At 45.4% G+C, this 15428-nt stretch overlaps 1 protein-coding gene across 1 annotated transcript in view; it reads right to left on the reverse strand.

The window, feature by feature from the left end:
- Nucleotides 1-6116, reverse strand: part of LOC120937755 (WD repeat containing planar cell polarity effector) — a 480161-nt gene extending 474045 nt beyond the window's left edge. Inside the window, exon 1 of the mRNA XM_040351220.1 lies at nucleotides 5985-6116. The gene's annotated coding sequence lies outside the window, so the exon portion shown is untranslated. The remainder of the gene's footprint in view (nucleotides 1-5984) is intronic.
- Nucleotides 6117-15428: the final 9312 nt, after the last annotated feature.

Genomic DNA, 15428 nt, shown 5'->3' on the forward strand with positions numbered 1-15428 from the left:
TTTAAAATTTTGGACCGAAGGACAACAGACCGATGGGCTATACACATGGTCGGTTTGGACCGATGAAACTGAATCTCGGTCCATTCTCATCGTTTTTGTCCGACCGTGTGTACGCGGCCTGACTGATAGCAGGGATCTCTACTTTCGTCATCAAAGCTAACTTCAGGCGTACCCTACCCCGTTCCCTGATTGCATGAGGATTCCCATATGCAGCAGAGTGCCAGTACTAGCGCCTACCTTTTGGTGAACTGGTGAGCACCAGCAGCCTAGTACATCCTGGTCATAGACAAACCAGCACTGCCGCAACACTTAGTGATGTAGCGAGTCTCATAAGTGAAGTTCAAACTGGTGTGGTGGAAAGCACAAGTAGTGTCCCGCAGCCACCAAGAATTTAAACACAGGCCCGTAGTGCCCATAGTGCCATTCCCCGCTGCGCTTGATCTTCCTGATTGGGAGCCCGCAAATTCTGCAGTGCCCGTACTTCCCACATTCACTGGCCAACCTGGATTTTTGGTGGAAACAGCAGATTTACCTCCCCTTCTTTTTTTTTTTCTTTTTTTAGCTTTTTTTCACGCTGTGGACAAAGCAATTTATATGCCAATCAATTTATCGCCCAAAACCCACATTTGAACGTTGCCAGACAATTTGCATGGAAATGTATTACTGTTTCTGAATTTAAGATTTTTCTGGGCCTATCCCTCAACATTGGCATTACTAAAAAGAATGAGTTGCGGCCATATTGGTCCACTGACCCAATTCATTATACAAACGGCGCTCGTTGATCCCTCAATAGATACTTCCCGGCGGTCCTCCTGTGCTGCTGTGACACTGCATGTGGAAGCCCCCAGCACTCGGCAAGTGCTCCAACATTTTTCACGCAAGTTTTTAGAGTTGTTTTATACTTATATACTAATTAAATTCCTAAGCTGTTAAAAGGATTGGCTTGGCGCTTCTCTCTCCTCCTTTTCTTTCCAATTCATTATATGCCCGTGTTCTCTGCTGCCATAACCAGGGCTAGATATGAGTATATCATGTGGTTTATGCACTTCAATGACAATGAACTCTGTCGTCCCCAGGGTGACCATGGATATGATTGGCTTCACAAAATTTTGCCCCTCGTAAATCACTTAAACCAGAATTTTGCAGCCTTGTATACGCCCCAACAAGCTGTCTGCGTGGAAGAGTCCCTCATTACGTTTTCTGGCAACCTTGCTTTCAAACAGTTTCTCCCCAGCAAGCGTGCCAGATAAGGTGTCAAAATGTACAAGCTCTGTGAGAGGGCAACAGGGTCTAGAAAGATGTTAGTCAGGAAACTGGCTATCGCATTTTGAGAGACAACAAGCCTGGAACGTTTAATGTTTTTTTTGTTACAAAAAAGTAAAAAAAATTAAATAAATAAGCCAAAAATAGTTGTCGTTTTATTGAGTTAATGTTTTGTTCTTACGGTTTTACTGTACTATATACTATACTGTAATGTTTTATTGTTACAGTGTTTTATTGTTAACCATTGTTTGCTTTGCAGGTATGCCATTCAGCTGCAGCACTGATCTGTTTGCTCGGACAGCAACAGGGTTTGCTTTCAGACTACAGAAATCAGTGACTACATCGCTGCAGGAGGTTATTTCACCACTACAGTTAAAGTGATTTTAAAGTCTTGTTTTTTCCTATAAGAATAACAAACACGGTATACTTTCTTGCTCTGTTGCTGTGGGTTTTCACAGAGCAGCCCCAGCCCTCCGCTTCTTGGGTCCCTCTTCTGTGCTCCTGGCCCCTCCCTCCTGTTGAGTGCCCTATAGCAAGCAGCTTCCTATGGGGGCACCCAAGCCGAGTCACAGCTCCCTGTGTCCACTCAGACACAAAGCCCCGACCCGGCCCTGCCCCCACTCTCCCCTGATTGGCTAGCTGACTTTGATTGACAGCAGCGAAAGCCAATGATGCCGCTGCTGTGTCTCAGCCAATCAGGAGGGGGAATCCCGGACAGCTAAGACACTTGAGGACATCGCTTGGCAGAGAGGGACCTCAGGTAAATATTAGGGGGGCTAAGGAGGGCTGCTGCACACAGAAAGCTTTTTATTCTATTGCACATAATGCATTCAGATAAAAAAAACTTCAACCTTTACAACTCCTTTAAAAAAAAAAAAAAGCGTATATTATTATTATTATTATTATTATTATTATTATTATACAGGATTTATATAGCGCCAACAGTTTACACAGCGCTTTACAACATCAGGAAAGACATTATAGTTACAATACAATTCAATACAAGAAGGATCAGAGGGCCCTCGTTAGAGCTTACAATCTAGTATATGCCGAAGCATGCGGGCAGGGGTAGTCAGGGGGCGGATCGCTTCTATGCTTGAGCATATAATTTTTACTCTTTTTTTGGCACAGATTGGAATGAAAAAAAAAAAGTTGCTGTTTTATTGAGTTAAGGTATTGTAAACCCTCAAGGTTTTTCACCTTAATGCATTCTATGCATTAAGGTGAAAAACCTTTTGTAGCGCAGCAGCCCCACAGGGCCCCCTACTTGTACATACTTAAATCCGATCTTTCCAGCGACGGGGACAAGACCAGCTCCATTGGAACCATTGGCTCCCGCTGCTGTCAATCAAATCCATTGACACGGGAGCCAGGGGCGGGGCCAAGTTCTGTTGTCCGTGTCAATGGATGCAGCAGCAGGACCTGAGAGGGCACTCGCACAAGTGCCCCCAAGTAATGCACCTCTCCGTGGGGGCACCTGAGAAGAGGAAGAGACAGGAGAGCTGCTGGGGGAGCCCAATAGAGGAGGATCGGGGCCATTCTGTGCAAAACACTTGTTGTTATAAAAAAAAAAAAGAAGAAACAAACCTTTACAATCCCTTTAATGTTTTATTGTTAACCATTGTTTGCTTTGCAGTAATGACATTTAGTTGCAGCACTGATCTCTTTATTCTGACAGCAACAGTGCTTGCTTTCAGACTACAGAAATCAGTGGCTACATCGCTGCAGGAGGTTATTTCACCACTACAGTTAAAGTGATTGTAAAGTCTTGTTTTTTCCTATAAGAATAACAAACACGGTATACTTTCTTGCTCTGTTGCTGTGGTTTTTCACAGAGCAGCCCCAGCCCTCCGCTTCTTGGGTCCCTCTTCTGTGCTCCTGGCCCCTCCCTCCTGTTGAGTGCCCCCACAGCAAGCAGCTTGCTATGGGGGCACCCAAGCCAAGTCACAGATCCCTGTGTCTACTCAGACACGAAGCCCCGACCCGGCCCCCACTCCCCCCTGATTGGCTAGCTGACTGTGATTGACAGCAGCGGCAGCCAATGACGCCGCTGCTGTGTCTCAGCCAATCAGGAGGGAGAATCTCAGACAGCTAAGACACTTGAGGACATCGCTTGGCAGAGAGGGACCTCAGGTAAATATTAGGGGGGCTAAGGAGGGCTGCTGCACACAGAAAGCTTTTTATCTTATTGCATAGAACGCATTCAGATAAAAAAAACTTCAACCTTTACAACTCGGATCACTTCTATGCTTGGGCATGTGATTTTTACTCTTTTTTTGGCACAGATTGGAATGAAAAAAAAAAAAAGTTGCTGTTTTATTGAGTTAAAGGTATTGTAAACCCTCAAGGTTTTTCACCTTAATGCATTATATGCATTAAGGTGAAAAACCTTTTGTAGTGCAGCAGCCCCACAGGGCCCCCTCCTTGTACATACTTAAACCCGATCTTTCCAGCGACGGGGACGAGACCAGCTCCATTGGAACCCGCTGCTGTCAATCAAATCCATTGACACGGGAGCCAGGGGCGGGGCCAAGTTCTGTTGTCCGTGTCAATGGATGCAGCAGCAGGACCTGGGAGGGCACTCGCACAAGTGCCCCCAAGGAATGCAGCTCTCCGTGGGGGCACCTGAGAAGAGGAAGAGCCAGGAGCGCTGCTGGGGGAGCCCAATAGAGGAGGATCGGGGCCATTCTGTGCAAAACACTTGTTGTTATAAAAAAAAAAAAGAAGAAACAAACCTTTACAATCCCTTTAATGTTTTATTGTTAACCATTGTTTGCTTTGCAGTAATGACATTTAGTTGCAGCACTGATCTCTTTATTCTGACAGCAACAGTGTTTGCTTTCAGAATACATAAATCAGTGACATGCCTGTAGGCTACTTTCACACTGGGGCAGGGGTGCGTTAGTGGTAAAGCACGGCTAGTTTTAGCAACACTTTGCCACAATTTTAGCAGCCCATTTCAGCCACCAGCGGGGCACTTTTAACTCCTGCTCGCGGCTGAAGAAAGGGTTAAAAGTGTCTGTAATGCGTCGCTGTCTAAGCACTTTGCAGGCGCTTCGGCAGCACTGCCCATTCATTTCAAGGGGCAGGGTGTTTTGGGAGCGGTGTATACACCGCTCCCAAAGCGCCGCAAAGATGCTGCTTGCAGGACTTTTTTTCCCCGTCCTGCAAGCGCACCGCCCCAGTGTGAAAGCACTCGAACTCTCACACTGGGGAGGCATGAGAGGCGCTTTTCAGCTGCTATTTTTAGTAGTCAAACACCTGAAAAGCGCCTCAGTGTGAAAGGGGTCTTAGTGACATGCCTTACCCTAGCAAAAGCACCTCCCACAGTTTAGTAAATCACTGGCTAGGCACACAGTTAACCCTTTGATCGCCTGATGTTAGTCAGTGTCATTAGTACAGTGACAGTGCATATTTTTAGCACTGATCATTGCATTAGTGTCATTGGTCCCCAAAAAGTGTCAGTTAGTATCCACCGCAATGTCGCAGTCCCGCTAGAAGTCGCTGATCACTGCCATAACTAGTAAAAAAAAAAATCTATCCCGTAGTTTCTAGACACTATGGGCCAGATTCACAGAAGAAGTATGCCGGCGTATCTGCTGATACTCCGGCGTACTTTCAAATTTGCCGCGTCGTATCTTTACTTTGAATCCTCAAACCAAGATACGACGGCTTCTGGCTTCGATCCGACAGGCGTACGACTTCGTACGCCTTCGGAACGTAGGTGTAATACTTTGGCGCCCGCTGGGTGGAGTTTGCATCGTTTTCCGCGTCGGGTATGCTACTTAGCTGTTTACGGCAATCCACGAAGGTACGCGCGTTCGTCGCATTCTCTTACGTCCTCGCTAGTTGGCTTTTCCCGGCGTATAGTTAAGGCTGCTATTTCTTGGCTTATATTTAGACTTGCCATGTTAAAGTATGGCCGTCGTTCCCGCGTCGAATTTTTAATTTTTTTTGCGTAAGTCGCCTGGGAATAAGAAAGGACGTAACGCACGTCGCCGGTCAAAAAATTACGTCGGTGCGACGTCATTTCGCGCAAAGCACGGCGGGAAATTTCAAAACGGAGCATACGCAGTACGTTCGGCGCTGGAACGTGCCTAATTTAAATGATACACGCCCCATTTGAATTAGGCGGGCTTGCGCCGGACGGATTTACGCTACGCCGCCGCAAGTTTACAGGCAAGTGCTTTGTGAATCAAGCACTTGCCCGTAAAACTTGCGGCGGTGTAACATAAATGCAATACGTTACGCCGCCGGAATTCTACGTGAATCTGGCCCTATAACTTTTATGCAAACCAATAAATATACACTTATTGGGATTTTTTTTAACCAAAAACATAGAGCAGAATACATATTGGCCTAAACTGATGAAGAAATTTAATTTTTGCGATTTTTTTTATTGGATATGTTTTATAGAAGAGAGTAAAATAAACTTTTTTTGGAGAACTTTGTTTAAATGATCCTGAGGTACCTATTGGGGGTCACAATGTCTGCAACCTTACTAGAAGCCTGACTGTCCTCCAGAAGAATAGGCGCTGCTCTGCCCCCTGCACACCTACTGTCCCCCCCTGAACTGTGACAACTTCTCCTCAGCACTTTCCTCCATTCATATCAATGAGGGAGAGCTGGGCTCAGCCCTACTAATCAGCGCTCAATCACAGCTCGATTAAGGCCACCAATAGAAGTAACTAATAGGAACCGGGTGGAAGGAGCGGACCTACCTCCTCTGTGACGGTGCTCCTTACACCCCCCGAGGCTCCGGTGTTTTCGGGGCTTCCAATCCGAAGGACGTTACGTTGAATCTCAGCACACACAAAGCCCGCCCATTCACTCCGTGGCGGTATAGACAAGCTGAGGCTGTCTCCTAGCAACCGTACAGTCTTCCCCGGACTATACCAAATCCATTGCGTGGGGGGGAAACTGAATTCCTGTTCCATAAAAATATTTCATTCGAAAAAGAGAATCCCTGGCTGCTACACATATATTTTACTACACACTGTACTGTCATCCTAAACCTGAGTATTGGGCGTTATGGTACCTCAGCAAAAAGAAAGATGTGCAAAATGAAACAAATGTACAGACTTTATTGTAGAAGAATACAGTTATGTTTTAAATATATTGTTTAACCATTTCAGCCCCGGACCATTTCGCTGCCACTTTTTGCGATTCGGCACTGCATCGCTTTAACCACTTAAGACCCGGACCAAAATGCAGCTAAAGGACTCGGGGGCCAGGTTTTGCGATTCGGCACTGCGTCGCTTTAACCGACAATTGTACAGTCGTGAGATGTGGCTCCCAAACAAAATTGGCGTTCTTTTTTTCCCACAAATAGAGATTTCTTTTGGTGGTATTTGATCACCTCTGCGATTTTAATTTTTTACGCAATATACAAAAATAGAGTGACAATTTTGCAAAAAAATCTATATTTTTTACTTTTTGATATAATAAATATCCCCCAAAAATATATAAAAAACTTTTTTTTTTGTATCAGTTTAGGCCGATACGTATTCTTCTACATATTTTTGGTAAAAAAAAAAAAATTGCAATGGCAATTTTATTAATATTTTTTTTTTGTTACTAGTAATGGCGGCGATCAGTGATTTTTATCATGACTGTGACATTATGGCGGACATATCGGACACTTTTGCCGCTATTTTGGGACCATTCACATTTATACAGCGATCAGTGCTATAGAAATGCACTGATTACTGTATAAATGTGACTGGCAGTGAATAGGTTAACCACTAGAGGGCTAGATAGGGGTTAAGTGTGTCCTAGGGAGTGATTCTAACTGTTAGGGGGCGTGGCTACGAGTGACACCTCACTGATCGCTGCTCCCGATGAAAGGGAACAGACGATCATTGACAGTGTCACTAGGCAGAACGGGGAGATGCTTGTTTACACTTGGCTCTCCCCATTCTGCAGCTCTGTGACCCAATCGCCGGACACCGGCAGACACAGAGTCCGCAGGTCCCACGGGCACGGTCACGGAGCTTGCGGCAGGGACATAAATATACGTCGCTTTGCCCAGCTGTGCCATTCTGCCAATGTATATGTACAGGAGCCGGTCGTTAACCGGTTAACCACCTAAGGACAGGAAGATTTTCCCCCTTAATGACCAGGCCATTTTTTGCGATACGGCACTACATCGCTTTAACTGACAATTGCGCGGTCGTGTGACATTGTACCCAGACAAAATTTACGTCCTTTTTTTACAACAAATATAGTTTCTTTTGGTGGTATTTGATCACCTCTGTGGTTTTTATCTTTTGCACTATAAACAAAAAAGACAGACAATTTTGAAAAAAATATATATATTTTTTACTTTTTGCTATAATTAAAAAAAAAAATGTCATCAGTTTAGGCCATTATGTATTTTCTACATATTTTTGGTAAACAAAATCGCAAAAAGCGTATGTTAATTTGTGCAAAAGTTATAGCATCTACAAAATAGGGGATAGATTTATGACATTTTTATTATATATATTATTTTTTACCAGTAATGGCGATGATCAGCGATTTTTAGCGGGACTGCGACATTGCGGTGGACAGATTGGACACGTTTGACACTTTTTTGGGACCAGTGACAATTCTACAGCAATCGGTGCTATAAAAATGCACTGATTACTGTAAAAAATGTCACTGGCAGGGAAGGGGTTAACACTAGTGGTGATCAAGGGGTTTAGTGTTCCCTTGGGAGGTGTTTCTAACTGTGGGGGGAGGGGACTGACTGGAGAAGGAGAGAGATCGCTTTTCCTGATCATTAGGAACAGCAGATCTCTCTACTCCCCTGTCAGAACGGGGATCTGTTTGTTTACATTGACAGATCCCTATTCTGGCTCTCTGTGGAGCAATCACGGGTGGCCAGCGGACATCACGGTTGCCGGCCAGGCACATCAGCTCCCCCACCATGCAGGGGGTGCACGCGCACCTGCTATAGCTCTTAAAGGAGCCAACATACAGATACGGCGATTTGTAGGAACAAACTGACCTGCAGCAGTATAATCACAGTGGCTGGTTGGGAAATGGTTAACCACATCCCTCGCAGCCTATAGCAAAATGATGGTGGCTCTCCTATTCTAAGCTGATGTCCCTCAGAACAAGCCGCTTGTGAGCGCCCCCTGGGGCGCACAGCACGCTGATCAGTTATGTGGTGTGTCGCTTCGACACACCAAATCTCCAATCACGGTAAAGAGCCTATGACGTAGGCTCGTTACCATGTGATCAGCTGTGTCCAATAACATCTGATCACAGCGTATCTAGCAATTGTGGGTTGTCAGCTTTCCTCCACTTACGCTGACAGCACGTGAGTAGAAGAGAGCTTATAAGTGGCTTTCCTGAAAGGGGGAATCTGCACTGATAAACAGTGCAGTGATTCTCACTGCAGCCCCCATCACCGATGCCTGCCAGTGATGCGATCGCGTGCACGAGCGCCAGCATAGGGATTTGTGTGTGTAAACACACAAATCCCTGTGCTGTCAGAGGAGAGGAGTCATGTTGTTTCTACCTATTGAGCAGGAAAAACTATATGTCTTCTCTCCTAGTCACTCACATCCCCACACAGTTAGAACATGCTGAGGGAACACAAATTTAACACCTTGCTCGCCCCCTAGTCTTAACCCCTTCCCTGCCAGTGACATTTACACAGTAATCAGTGCATTTTTATAGCACTGATCGCTGTATGAATGCCAATGGTCCCAAAAAAGTGTCAAAAGTCTCTGATTTGTCTGTCACAATGTCGCAGTACCGCTAAAAATCGCAGATCGCCATTACTAGTAAAAAAAAATTATAAAAATGCCAAAAAAATCTTTCCCATAGTTTGTAGACGCTATAACCTTTGCGCAAACCAATCAATATAAGCTTATTGTGTTTTTTTTTTTTTTTACACAAAATATGTAGAAGAATTAGGGGTGCAACGGATCACAGTTGATCCGTGATCCGAACGGGTCACCCCCTTCGGATCGGAACATACTGTGATCCGCGGATTGCATCGGCTCCGGAGCTAGGCCGAAGCCGCGGCCTTTCCTAACGTTATGGCCGCGGCTTCGGCGTACCTCCGGAGCCGCGGCCATAATGCTAGGAAAGGCCGCGGCTTCAGCTTAGCTCCGGAAGCCACAGGAATAACATTAGGAAAGGCGGCGGCTTCGGCCTAGCTCCGGAGCCGCGGCCATCTTGGTACACCCGGCGGCCCTGTTTACACCCACAGAGGAGGAGCCCGCACTCGTGGGACACACGCTGGGAGTGTCTACTGCCCGAGGGGGGGTATCTTGCCCTGAGGCGAGGGGGGTCTCTTGCCCGGAGAAGAGGGGGGGTCTCTTGCCCTGAGAGGAGGGGGGGTCTCTTGCCCTGAGAGGAGGGGGGGTCTCTTGCCCTGAGAGGAGGGGGGGTCTCTTGCACTGAGAGGAGGGGGGGTCTCTTGTACTGAGAGGAGGGGGGGTCTCTTGTACTGAGAGGAGGGGGGGTCTCTTGCCCTGAGAGGAGGGGGGGTCTCTTGCCCTGAGAGGAGGGGGGGTCTCTTGCACTGAGAGGAGGGGGGGTCTCTTGTACTGAGAGGAGGGGGGTCTCTTGTACTGAGAGGAGGGGGGGTGTCTGCACCGAGTGGGTACTATAGTTGGTGGGGGGGTGAACAGTGGGGGGGAGATGTGTATATTACAGTGGGGGGGGATGTGTATATTACAGTGGGGGGGGAGATGTGTATATTACAGTGGGGGAGAATTATTATTTTTTTTTTTTTTGCCGATCCGAAAAATTATCCGATCCGTGACTCCTGATCCGAGGAACGATCCGAACCGTGCCTCCCCAGTCCAGTTCAGGCGTGCCTCCCCAGTCCACTCTTCTGGTTCTACACCCATCTCAGACTGAAATCTCCCAGTCCTCTGAGGCATGTCTCTCCAGTCCATTCAACTATGCTTCACTCACCAGCCCTCTTGGCTGTGACCTGTTGTTCCTCCTTGGAGGCTTGCCACGGCAGTGCTTTCTCCCGCTGTCCTCTCCTTGCTCCTCTTGGCCAGGACACCTCTGTTTGTTGTAGGAGGGTCCTGTCCGCACCTGAGCAAAGGTCCAAGGTCACCCCTTACCTACAGACTGGGGGGCTCCCTCCAAGGCCACCGACAGCTTAGCACTCCATCTCCAACTTCCTCCCAAACAACTCCCCCTCAGCTGGGCTGACTCTGGGTATTTAAGGAGGCCTGCCCCCTGCCAATCCCAGTTGGGGATTGGTCAGGGCTCCTTAGAAAACCCCAGGTGGCTCCACCACCTGTCCAGCCTCTCTTTCCAGAAAACACTCAAACATTCTAGGAAGAAGTAGGTCCTAGTGATGTCACCTCTGAGTCACCCAGCACTACCCTGAGCTACTCCCAGCCCAGATCAAAACCAGGCCTGCCTAAATGTACCTACTCTGCCAACAACCTATATACATACTCTAGCAACCTAGAGGGTGCTACATATCCTTTAGAACTCATGCACACTGGACGTGATAAAAACGGCAATAGCTTTAGCTGTAGAATGCTGTGTTAAAAATGTGAGTTTGCAGCGTTTTTGTATTAGCGTTTTTTGGCTTTTGCATCTCTTAGCAAAACTATACCCCCACAAAAGCTAATGGCACAGAAACGCTGAATAGCTGCGTTTCTTCGCGTTTTTCAGAGTTAACGCATTTTTACAGCTTGAAAACTCCTCTTCAAACCCACTAGTTCTGGGGGGGGGGGGGGTTTCCAACCAGAAAACTACCCTGCCAAAAACAGCCTACGTGTGTATGGACACATAGGATAACATGCTGGGGAGTTTACTGGCTGCAGGAAAAAACACCTGAAGCCAAAACACCAGCTGTACAAAAGTAATATTGGCAGCTTGGTTGATGATATTAATACACAATCCTTTCTATTTCAGGATCTCCGTAGTAAGCTGACCTTTAAACAGTCATATTCTTTTTAAAATAAAGGTTCATATGATGTTACAAATAGCTTTTTAATAAGAGGAGACAAATCTTGTTATTCTGTACAAGCCAGACGTGCAACAGTAAAAGCATTTCAGGATAATTTTAAGCAAGAACTTATTTTTCTGGACAACATACAGTGGCTTGAAAAAGTATTCATACCCTTTGACATTTTCCACATTTTGTCATGCTACCACTAAAAACGTAAATGTATTTTATTGGGATTCGATGTGATAGACCAACACAAAGTGGCACATAATTATGTAGTGGAAGAAAAATGATAAATGGTTTTCATTTTTTTTTTTTTTTTACAAATAAATATCTGAAAAGTGTGGTGTGCATTTGTATTCAGAACCCCTGAGTCAATAGTCTTGCTACAGATTCTGAATTGGTTTTAGGTCTCGACTTTGGGCCATTCTAACACATGAATATGCTTTGATCTAAACCATTCCATTGTAGCTCTGGCTGTATGTTTAGGGTTATTATCCTGCTGGAAGGTGAACCTCTGCCCCAGTATCAAGTCCCCGCCCAAAAAAGCATCCCCACAACATGATGCTGCAGCCGCCATGTTTCACAGTGGATGGTGTGTTCAGGGTGATGTGCAGTGTTAGGGCCAGATTCTCGTAGGAGTTACGCCGGCGTATTTCCAGATACGCCGTCGTAACTCTGAGTTTGAGGCGTCGTATCTATGCGCCTGATTCTTAGAATCAGTTACGCATAGATTTGTCTGAGGCCTAGTACACACGAGAGGATTTATCCACGGATACGGTCCACCAGACCGTTTCCGCGGATAAATCCTCTCAAGGATTTGCGAGGATTTGGATCCGATGGAGTGTACTCACCATCGGATCGAAATCCGCGCCGAAATCCCCTCGCGATGACGTGTCGCACCGTTGCCGCGATGATGACGCGGCGACGTGCGCGACGCTGTCATATAAGGAATTCCACGCATGCGTCGAATCATTACGACGCATGCGGGGGATTCATTCGGACGGATTGATCCGGTGAGTCTGTACAGACCAGCGGATCAATCCGTTGGGATGGATTCCAGCGGATAGATTTTAAAGCATGTCTTCAAATTTTTATCCGCTGGAAATCCATCCCAGGGGATAAAAATCCGCGGAAAAAGATCCGCTGGATTGTACACACCAGGGGATCTATCCGCTGGAGCCGGTCCGCGGATCAATTCCAGCGGATGGATCCTCTCGTGTGTACGGGGCCTTAGATCCGACCGGCGTAAGTCTCTTACGCCGTCGTATCTAAGTTGCATATTTACGATGCCCGCTAGGTGGCGCTTCCGTCGATTTACGCGTCAAATATGGTAATGAGCTAGATACGCCGATTCTCAAATGTACGTGCGCCCGGCGCATTTTTTTACGTCGTTTACGTAAGGTTTTTTGGGCATAAAGTTACCCCTGCTCTATGAGGCATAGATGAGTCGTACCAATGTTAGGTATGGACGTCGGAACAGCGTAGAATTTTTCACGTTTTACATTGTTTGCGTAAGTCGTCCGTGAATGGGGCTGGACGTAAGTTACATTCACGTCGACTAGGCATTGAGCGGGCGCAATTTAATTTGAAAATTTGACGTGATACTGAGCATGCACGCGCATGCGCCGTTCGATAAAATCGTCATTTATGTGGGGTCACAATAAATTTACATAAAACACGCCCACATCTTCCACATTTGAATTAGGCGGGCTTACGCCGGCCAATTTACGATACGCCGCCTCAACTTACGAAGCAAGTGCTTTGTGAATACTGCACTTGCCTGTCAAAGTTGCAGAGGCGTATCGTAAATACGATACGCTACGCCCGCACACAAATACGCGCTCCCTACGAGAATCTGGGCCTTAGTTTTCCTCCACACATAGCGTTTTGCTTTTAGGCCAAAACTTTCAAGTTTGGTTTCATCTAACATGTTTACTGTGTCCCCCACGTGGCTTCTCGCAAACTGTAAACGGGGCTTCTTATGGCGTTCTGTCAGCAATGGCTTTCTTCTTGCCACTCTTCCATAAAGGCCAGATTTGTGGAGCGCACGACTAATAGTTGTCCTGTGGACAGATTCTCCCACCTGACCTGTGGATCTCTGCAGCTCCTCCAGAGTTATCATGGTCCTCTTGGCTGCTTCTCTTATGCCACGTACACACGATCGGAAATTCCGACAAGACAACCGTGGATTTTTTTCCAACGGAATTCTGTCTCAAACTTGTGTTGCATACACACGGTCACACAAAACTCCGACAGTCAAGAACGCGGTGACGTACAACAGTACAACGAGCCGAGAAAAATGAAGTTCAATGCTTCCGAGCATGTGTCCACTTGATTCCAAGTACACATGGTTTTTGGTGCGTCGTAAATTGCATACAGATGATTGAAATTTCCTCCAAGAACTCTTCTTGTCGGAAAATTTGAGAATCAGCTCTCAAATTTTTCTTGACGGAAATTTCGACAAAAAAATTCCGATGGAGCCTACACACTTTTCTTGTCAGAATTTCTGATCGTGTGTACGCTGCACTATTATTGCTCTCCTTGGCCGGCTTGTCGGTTTAGGTGGACGCCCATGTCTTGGTAGGTTTGCAGTTGTGTCATACTCTTTCCATTTTTGGATGATGGATTGAACAGTGCTCTGTGAGATGTTCAAAGCGCAGGATATTTTTTTTATAACCTAATCCTGCTTTTAACTTCTCCACAACTTTATCCCTGACCTGTCTGGTGTGTTCTTTGGCCTTCATGATGCTGTTTGTTCACTAAGTTCACAAACCTCTGAGAGCTTCACAGAACAGCTGTGTTTAGACTGAGATTAAATTACACACAGGTGGATGCTATTTACCAATTAGGTGACTTCTGAAGGCAACTGGTTCCACACTAAATTTTAGTTAGGAGTATCAGAGTAAAGGAGCTGAATACAAATCTACGCTACACTTTTCAGATATTTATATGTAAAAAATTTGAAAACCATTTATCATTTTTCTTTCACTTTGTGGTGGTCTATCACATAAAAATCCAATAAAATACATTAACGTTGTTGGTTGTAACATGACAAAATTTGGAAAACTTCAAAGGGTATGAATACTTTTTCAAGGCTCTGTAAGAAGTCAACTAAAATTAGAGAAATTTTAAAATTATAATTTGATTCAATTTGGAGTCTTAAGAAACATTAGGATTTTGTAGTGAGAAAGGCAGATAAAGGGGGAGCAGTTGCTTAACAATTGGAGGATACGTCTACCTATTGGACTTTACGTCCTCGATTTCCATGGACAGTCCCCGGACCGAGGACTCTGTCCCTGGAGCCTGTCTGTACCCGATTTTGTCCCCGGATTGCAGGGGCGGACTTAGGGTTGCCATCTGTCCGGTTTGTGAGACATGTCTCTGGCATTTGGAGGTGGAGGTGGAGGTGGAGGCGGAGCCGGGTGCTCTGATTGCAATGCAATGGTTTAGGCTGGTGGTGTAATGGTGAGGTGGATATTTTTATGGCACACTTTGGGCCCGTTAGTACCAATTTAGCATTATTTAACCACTTAATCACCAGGCCTATTTTGGCACTTCTCTCCTTCATGTAAAAATCACAATTTTTTTGCTAGAAAATTAATCAGAACCCCCAAACATTATATATATTTTTTTAGCAGACACCCTAGGGAATAAAATGGCGGTCATTGCAACTTTTTTTCTTGCACGGTATTTGCGCAATCATTTTTCAAACCTCTTTTTTTAGGGAAAAAAATTGTTTCGTGAATTAAAAAATTAAAATTAAAAAATAACAAAACAGTAAAGTTAGCCCATTTTTTTTGTATAATGTGATGTTACGCCGAGTAAAAAGATACCTAACATGTTACGCTTTAAAATTGCGCACACTCATGAAATGGCGCCAAACTTCGGTACTTAAAAATCTCCATAGGTGAAGTTTTAATTTTTTTTACAGGTTACTATTTTTGAGTTACAGAGGAGGTCTAGTTGCACACGCTCTACCGCACGCGATGATACCTCACATGTGGGGTTCAGACGGTGTTTACCTATGTGGGCGGGACTTGCATGCGTGTTCGCTTCTGCACGCGAGCGACTGGGACAGGGGCGTTTTAATATTTTTTTTTATTATTATTATTTTATTATTATTATTATTATTATTATTATTATTATTTTTTACTTAATTTCTTTACTTTTACACTTTTTAAAAAAAAAAAATATTTTGATCACTTTTATGCCTATTACAAGGAATGTAAACATGCCTTGTAAT

Source organism: Rana temporaria, chromosome 4 (genome assembly GCF_905171775.1).
Source record: "Rana temporaria chromosome 4, aRanTem1.1, whole genome shotgun sequence".
Taxonomy (NCBI): domain Eukaryota; kingdom Metazoa; phylum Chordata; class Amphibia; order Anura; family Ranidae; genus Rana; species Rana temporaria.